At 38.6% G+C, this 8785-nt stretch overlaps 1 non-coding gene across 1 annotated transcript; it reads left to right on the top strand.

Moving 5' to 3' along the window:
• Positions 1-2925: 2925 nt before the first annotated feature.
• Positions 2926-3033, top strand: LOC130964044 (small nucleolar RNA R71). Its single transcript, XR_009080156.1, has one exon. It is a non-coding gene; the product is annotated as a small nucleolar RNA R71 (small nucleolar RNA).
• The last annotated feature ends 5752 nt before the right edge of the window (positions 3034-8785 follow it).

Below are 8785 nucleotides of genomic sequence, written 5' to 3' on the forward strand. Positions count from 1 at the left end.
AAAGATTTGATTGAAAACTATTTTGAAAAAGATGAGGTTAAGAAGATATGATTGGTTTTAAAAACATGTGATTGAGAAGATATGATTTGAAAACAATTTTAAAAAGATTTGATTTTAAAAATTAATAACTTGGCTATCAAGAAAAGATATGATTCAAACATTAAACCTTTCTCAACAGAAAAGGCAACATACTTAAAATGTTCAATCAAATTATTAATTGGTAGCAAGTATCTTTGAAAAAGGAAAGAAATTGATTTTGAAAACATTTGATTGAAAAGATATGATTTGAAAAAGATTTGATTTTGAAAAACTTTGAAAACTTTGAAAAAAAATTGATTTGAAAACAAAATCCTCCCCCTTGTGCCATCCTGGCGTTAAACGCCCAAAATGGTGCACATTCTGGCGTTTAACGCCCAATGCACTACCTTTTTGGGCGTTAAACGCCCAACCAGGCACCCTGGCTGGCGTTTAAACGCCAGTCTGTCCTTCTTCACTGGGCGTTTTGAACGCCCAGCTTTTTCTGTGTAATTCCTCTGCTGTATGTTCTGAATCTTTAATTCTCTGTATTATTGACTTGAGAAGACACAAATTAAAAATATTTTTGGATTTTTAATAATCAAAATGCAACTAAAATCAAATAACAACGCATGCAAGACACCAAACTTAGCAGTTTTTATACTACTGACACTGACAAAATGAGAATGCATATGGAGAACAACAAAACACTCAAGTCAAGAGAATTCAAAGATCAGAGTAAGAAATAATCAAGAATTACTTGAAGATCCTTAAGACACATGAATGAATGCATGCAATTGACACCAAACTTAAGATGAGACACTAGACTCAAACAAGAAACATAAAATATTTTTGGTTTTTATGATTTTGTAATTTTTTTTTGTGCTTTTTCGAAAATTATATGGAAAAGAAAATAAAGGTATCAAAATTCTTAATGAGAATTCCAGGAATCATGCAATGTTAGTCTAAAGCTTTAGTCTAAAGGAATTAGATATGGCTAGCCAAGCTTCAGCAGGACATTGCATTCAAGAGCTAAATTGATGAGAATCAATCAGCTTTGGTGATGATAAGAACATCACCTTGAAACACTAGAATTCATTCTTAAGAACTCTGAAGAAAAATACCTAATCTAAGCAACAAGATGAACCGTCAGTTGTCCATACACAAAACAATCCCCGGCAACGGCGCCAAAAACTTGGTGCGCGAAATTGTGAACAATACTTTTCACAACTCAAATAATCCTCGGTAATGAATCCAAAAACTTGGTGTTCAATACCATGGCATAAACACAACTTCGCACAACTAACCAGCAAGTGCACTGGGTCGTCCAAGTAATAAACCTTACGCGAGTAAGGGTCGATCCCACTGAGATTGTTGGTATGAAGCAAGCTATGGTCACCTTGTAAATCTTAGTCAGGCATACTCAAATGGATATAGATGATGAATGAAACATAAAGATAAAGATAGAGATACTTATGTACATCATTGGTGAGAGCTTCAGATAAGCGTATGAAGATGCCTTCCCTTCCGTCTCTCTGCTTTCCTACTGTCTTCATCCAATTCTTCCTACTCCTTTCCATGGCAAGCTTATGCAAGGGTTTCACCGTTGTCAATGGCTACCTCCCATCCTCTCAGTGGAAATGTTCAACGCACCCTGTCACGGCACGGCTATCCATCTGTCGGTTCTCGTTCAGGCTGGAATAGAATCCATTGATTCTTTTGCGTCTGTCACTAACGCCCCGCCTGCTAGGAGTTTGAAGCACGTCACAGTCATTCAATCATTGAATCCTACTCAGAATACCACAGACAAGGTTAGACCTTCCGGATTCTCTTGAATGCCGCCATCAGTTCTTGCCTATACCACGAAGATTCCGGTTAAGAAATCCAAGAGATAAACATTAGAGCCTTGTTTGCTTGTAGAACAGAGTGGTTGTCAGTCACTTGTTCATAAGTGAGAATGATGATGAGTGTCACATAATCATCACATTCATCATGTTCTTGAGTGCGAATGAATATCTTGGACAAAGAACAAGCGGAATTGAATAGAAGAACAATAGTAATTGCATTAATACTCGAGGTACAGCAAAGCTCCACACCTTAATCTATGGTGTGTAGAAACTCCACCGTTGAAAATACATAAGAACAGGGTCTAGGCATGGCCGAATGACCAGCCTCCCAAAGTGATCAAAAGATCTCAAGAAAAGGTTCCAAAGATCTGATCCCCAAATACAATAGTAAAAGGTCCTACTTATAGAAAACTAGTAGCCTAAGGATGAGTAAATGACATAAAAATCCACTTCCGGGCCCACTTGGTGTGTGCTTGGGCTGAGCAATGAAGCATGTTCGTGTAGAGACTCTTCTTGGAGTTAAACGACAGCTTTTATGCCAGTTTGGGCGTTTAACTCCCATTTAGGTGCCAGTTCCGGCGTTTAACGCTGGAAATTCTGAGGGTGACTTTGAACGCCGGTTTGGACCATTAAATCTTAGGAAAAGTATGGACTATCATATATTGCTGGAAAGCCCAGGATGTCTACTTTCCAACACCGTTGAGAGCGCGCCAATTGGGCTTTTGTAGCTCCAGAAAATCCACTTCGAGTGCAGGGAGGTCAGAATCCAACAGCATCTGCAGTCCTTTTCAGTCTCTGAATCAGATTTTTGCTCAGGTCCCTCAATTTCAGCCAGAAAATACCTGAAATCACAAAAAAACACACAAACTCATAGTAAAGTCCAGTAAAGTGAATTTTAACTAAAAAATAATAAAAATATACTAAAAACTAAACCAAATATACTAAAAACATACTAAAAACAATGCCAAAAAGCGTACAAATTATCCGCTCATCAGCTATCCAAAGACATCTTGGACAGTTCAGATAGATCATCATAGAAAATACCTATGATGCTCCATTCAGAAAGCATGTCAGAAGGACATTTTCTGATCAATTGTTTGTATCTTTCCCAAGCTTCATAGAGGGATTCTCCTTCCTTCTGTCTGAAGGTTTGGACTTCCACTCTAAGCTTACTCAATTTTTGAGGTGGAAAGAACTTTGCCAAGAAGGCATTGACTAGCTTTTCCCAAGAGTTCAGGCTTTCTTTAGGTTGTGAGTCCAACCATGTTCTAGCTCTGTCTCTTACAGCAAAAGGGAATAGCATAAGTCTGTAGACCTCAGGGTCAACCCCATTAGTCTTGACAGTGTCACAGATTTGCAAGAATTCAGCTAAAAACTGATGAGGATCTTCCAATGGAAGTCCATGGAACTTGCAATTCTGTTGCATTAGAGAAACTAATTGAGGCTTAAGCTCAAAGTTGTTTGCTCCAATGGCAGGGATAGAGATGCTTCTCCCATAGAAGTCGGGAGTAGGTGCAGTAAAGTCACCAAGCACCTTCCTTGCATTGTTGGCATTGTTGTTGTTTTCGGCTGCCATGGGTTCTTCTTCTTTGAAGGTTTCTGTTAGGTCCTCTATAGAGAGTTGAGCCTTAGCTTCTCTTAGCTTTCGCTTCAAGGTCCTTTCAGGTTCAGGGTCAGCTTCAACAAGAATGCTTTTGTCTTTGCTCCTGCTCATATGAAAGAGAAGAGAACAAGAAAATGTGGAATCCTCTATGTCACAGTATAGAGATTCCTTGAGGTGTCAGAGGAACAGAAAAATAGAAGAAAGAGGTAGAAGAATTCGAACTTAGTGAGATAGAGTTTGAATTGTGCATTGAGGGGGAGTGGTACTCCATAAATAGAAGGATGTGAGAAGAGGGGAAGAAATTTTCGAAAATCAAGTAAAAGATTTTGAAAACATTTTGAAAAATTGATTGATAATTTTCGAAAACTAAGAGTGGGAAAGAAATCAAGTGATTTTTGAAAAATATTTTAAAATGAGAAATTAAAAAGATATGATTGAAAACTATTTTGAAAAGATGTGATTAAAAAGATATGATTGAAAAGTTATGGTTTTAAAAAGATATGATTTGAAAAACAATTAAAAAAAAGATTTGATTAAAAAAAATAATGACTTGGCTAACAAGAAAAAATATGATTCAAACATTAAACCTTTCTCAACAGAAAAGGCAACATACTTGAAATGTTGAACCAAATCATTAATTGTTAGCAAGTATCTTTGAAAAAAGAAAGAAATTGATTTTGAAAAAGATTTGATTGAAAAGATTTGATTTGAAAAAGATTTGATTTTGAAAAACTTTGAAAACTTGAAAAAAATTGATTTGAAAACAAAATCTTCCCTCTTGTGCCATCATGGCGTTAAACGCCCAGAATGGTGCACATTCTAGCGTTTAACGCCCAATGCACTACCTTTTTGGGCGTTAAACGCCCAACCAGGCACCCTGGCTGGCGTTTAAACGCCAGTTTTTCCTTCTTCACTGGGCGTTTTGAACGCCCAGCTCTTTCTGTATAATTCCTCTGCTGCATGTACTGAATCTTCAGTTCCCTATATTATTGACTTGAAAATAGAACAAGATCAAATAAACAATGCATGCAAGACACCAAACTTAAAATGAGACTAGTGTCTCAATAAGAGACATAAAATATTTTTGGTTTTTTTTATGATTTTGTAATTTTTTTGGATTTTTCGCAAATTAAGTGGAAAAGAAAATAAAGGTATCAAAATTCTTAATGAGAATTCCAGGAATCATGCAGTCTAAAGCTTTAGTCTAAAGGAATTAGACATGGATAGCCAAGCTTCAGCAGGACATTGCATTCAAGAGCTAAATTGATAAGAATCAATCAGCTTTGGTGATGATAAGATCATCACCTTGAAACACTAGAATTCATTCTTAAGAACTCTGAAAAATACCTAATCTAAGCAACAAGATGAACCGTCAGTTGTCCAAACTCAACAATCCCCGGCAACGGCGCCAAAAACTTGGTGCACGAAATTGTGATCACTACTTTTCACAACTCAAATAATCCCGGTAATGAATCCAAAAACTTGGTGTTCAATACCATGGCATAAACACAACTTCGCACAACTAACCAGCAAGTGCACTGGGTCGTCCAAGTAATAAACCTTACGCGAGTAAGGGTCGATCCCACGGAGATTGTTGGTATGAAGCAAGCTATGGTCACCTTGTAAATCTTAGTCAGGCAGACTCAAATGGGTATAGATGATGAATAAAACATAAAGATAAAAATAGAGATACTTATGCAATTCATTGGTGAGAACTTCAGATAAGCGAATGGAGATGCTTGTCCCTTCCGTCTCTCTGCTTTCCTACTGTCTTCATCCAATCCTTCTTACTCCTTTCCATGGCAAGCTCATGCAAGGGTTTCACCGTTGTCAGTGGCTACCTCCCATCCTCTCAGTGGAAATGTTCAACGCACCCTGTCATGGCACGGCTATCCAACTGTCGGTTCTCGATCATGTCGGAATAGAATCCAGTGATTCTTTTGCGTCTGTCACTAACGCCCCACAATCGCGAGTTTGAAGCACGTCATAGTCATTCAATCATTGAATCCTACTCAGAATACCACAGACAAGGTTTAGACCTTCCGGATTCTCTTGAATGCCGCCATCAATTCTAGCCTATACCACGAAGACTCTGATCTCACGGAATGGCTGGCTCAGTTGTCAGGCGAGCGCTCGGTTGTCAGGCGATCAACCATGCATCGTGTATCAGCAATCCAAGAGATATTCACCCAATCTAATGTAGAACGGAGGTGGTTGTCAGTCACACGTTCATAGGTGAGAATGATGATGAGTGTCACGGATCATCACATTCATCAAGTTGAAGAACAAGTGATATCTTGGAACAAGAACAAGCGGAATTGAATAGAAGAACAATAGTAATTGCATTAATACTCGAGGTACAGCAGAGCTCCACACCTTAATCTATGGTGTGTTGAAACTCCACCGTTGAAAATACATAAGAACAAGGTCTAGGCATGGCCGTGAGGCCAGCCTCCCAATGATCTAAGATCTAAAGTGATCAAAAGATGTCTACCAAGATCAAAAGATGAAAATACAATAGTAAAAGGTCCTATTTATAGGAAACTAGTAGCTTAAGAATTACAAAGATGAGTAAATGACATAAAAATCCACTTCCGGGCCCACTTGGTGTGTTCTTGGGCTGAGCAATGAAGCATTTTTGTGTAGAGACTCTTCTTTGAGTTAAACGCCAGCTTTTATGCCAGTTTGGGCGTTTAACTCCCACTTTGGTGCCAGTTCCGGCGTTTAACGCTGGGAATTCTGAGGGTGACTTTGAACGCCGGTTTGGGCCATCAAATCTTGGGCAAAGTATGGACTATTATATATTGCTGGAAAGCCCAGGATGTCTACTTTCCAAAGCCGTTGAGAGCACGCCAATTGGGCTTCTGTAGCTCCAGAAAATCCACTTCGAGTGCAGGGAGGTCAGAATCCAACAGCATCTGCAGTCCTTTTCAGTCTCTGAATCAGATTTTTGCTCAGGTCCCTCAATTTCAGCCAGAAAATACCTAAAATCATAGAAAAACACACAAACTCATAGTAAAGTCTAGAAAAGTGAATTTTAACTAAAAACTAATAAAAATATACTAAAAACTAACTAAAATATACTAAAAACATACTAAAAACAATGCCAAAAAGCGTACAAATTATCCGCTCATCACTCATGTGAGTTATTATTACTTGATGCGACCCGGTACACTTGCCGGTGAGTTTTGTGTTGGATCGTTTTCCACACATCAAGTTTTTGGCACCGTTGCCGGGGATTAAAATAGATTGACAATGATTAAGTGAAGTGGAGATCTAGATCAAGCACTTTTTCTTTATTTTTTTTCTAACACACTAACTGTTCGAGACTTTGCCTCTACTAAGTCTCTCTACACTCAAGTTACAGAGTGCTCTGTTTTAGTTTCTGGTTCTATTTGTGTTTCTGCTTTTGTGACAGGAGGAAGGAGCAATGAATCCACACCTTTTGATCCTGAAACACTTTGGAAGTTGAGCAAGAATAAGGAATGTCAAGCTAGTGACATTAAAAGAGTGCTTGTTGGGAGGCAACCCAACCTGATGTAGTTTCTTTTCATAAGTTTTTCAATAAAATGTTGAATAACTGTTATGCATTGCAAGGAGCTAAGTTTGGTGTTGCACACCAAAACAATTTAAGGGGAATGAAAGATTCTAAGTTTGGTGTTCCACCGAAAATCTCATTTAAAAGCACATTCTCACCTCTTGCATAATGCTAGCTCCAAGCAATCGAACAAATTATTCAACTATTTAACTGCTTTCTAGCTTTAATCTCATAACCTTTAGCAAGAAAACAAGGTTTCACATATGGTTAACTTGTTGCATCAGAGGCAGTGGCAAGTAATTAAGTTTGGTGTTCTCACACCAAAATAAATCCAAGAGCCACACTCAATTTATGCATACTAACCATGCACTTAAGAGCTTGAGAAGCAAGCAACTTTGAGAATTATGTAGGACATGAGTCAACAATTGAAGATATTGTGCATCTTAACTCAAAGAAAACACAACAGAAGGAAGAATCAAAGGTCTGCAACTTCAAAGGTTGTATCTAAACTTAATCCTTGCTGCTGTGAATTGTTTTGAACATGGGAACCATTATATATCCTGCTAAAGTGTTTATCTAGGAAGTTGTTTAATCAAGTATGATAATCTGCATGATGCTTGTCATCCATCACTTAGCTTGAATTTTGTTTTGTTTCCCATATGCTTGAATAAAAGAGAATTGTTTGAATTAGAAAGTGAATATCCAATGTTGCATAAGTTAGAATGGAAGTTAATGGTGGTGTATTGGTGCACGAAATTGCAATCACACTTTTGCAATCCCGCACAACTAACCAGCAAGTGCACTGGGTCGTCCAAGTAATACCTTGCGTGAGCAAGGGTCGATCCCACGGAGATTGTCGGCTTGAAGCAAGCTATGGTTATCTTGTAAATCTTAGTCAGGATATCAGAAATTATCAGGATTGATTGTAAAAAGCAAAAGAACATGAAATGGTTACTTGTATTGCAGTAATGGAGAATAGGTTGGGGTTTGGAGATGCTCCATCCTCTGAATCTCTGCTTTCTTACTGTCTCCTTCTTCAAGCACGCAAGGCTCCTTCCATGGCAAGCTGTATGTAGGGTTTCACCGTTGTCAATGGCTACCTCCCATCCTCTCAGTGAAAGCGATTGCATATGCTCTGTCACAGCATAGCGGAATTCAGCTGTCGATTCTCGGTCAGGCCGGAATAATATCCATCGATACTTTTGCGTCTGTCACTAACGCCCCGCCTGCTAGGAGTTTGAAGCACGTCACAGTCATTCAGTCATTGAATCCTACTCAGAATACCACAGACAAGGTTTAGACCTTCCGGATTCTCTTGAATGCCGCCATCAGTTCTAGCTTATACCACGAAGATTCCGATTAAAGAATCCAAGAGATAACTACTCAATCTAAGGTAGAACGGAGGTGGTTGTCAGGCACACGTTCATAGTTGAGAATGATGATGATTGTCACGGATCATCACATTCATCCGGATTAAGAACAAGTATTATCTTAGAATGGAAGCAAGCATGATTGAATAAGAAACAGTAGTAATTGCATTAATCCATCAAGACACAGCAGAGCTCCTCACCCCCAACCATGGGGTTTAGAGACTCATGCTGTGGAAGGTACACAAAGAAAACGTGTAAAGTGTCACGAGGTACAGGAACAATGTCAAAAGGTCCTATTAATAGTAAACTAGTATCCTAAGGTTTACAGAAATGAGTAAATGACAGAAAAATCCACTTCCGGGCCCACTTGGTGTGTGCTTGGGCTGAGCAATGAAGCATTTTCGTGTAGAGA

The sequence above is a fragment of the Arachis stenosperma genome, chromosome 2 (genome assembly GCF_014773155.1).
Source record: "Arachis stenosperma cultivar V10309 chromosome 2, arast.V10309.gnm1.PFL2, whole genome shotgun sequence".
Taxonomy (NCBI): Eukaryota; Viridiplantae; Streptophyta; class Magnoliopsida; order Fabales; family Fabaceae; genus Arachis; species Arachis stenosperma.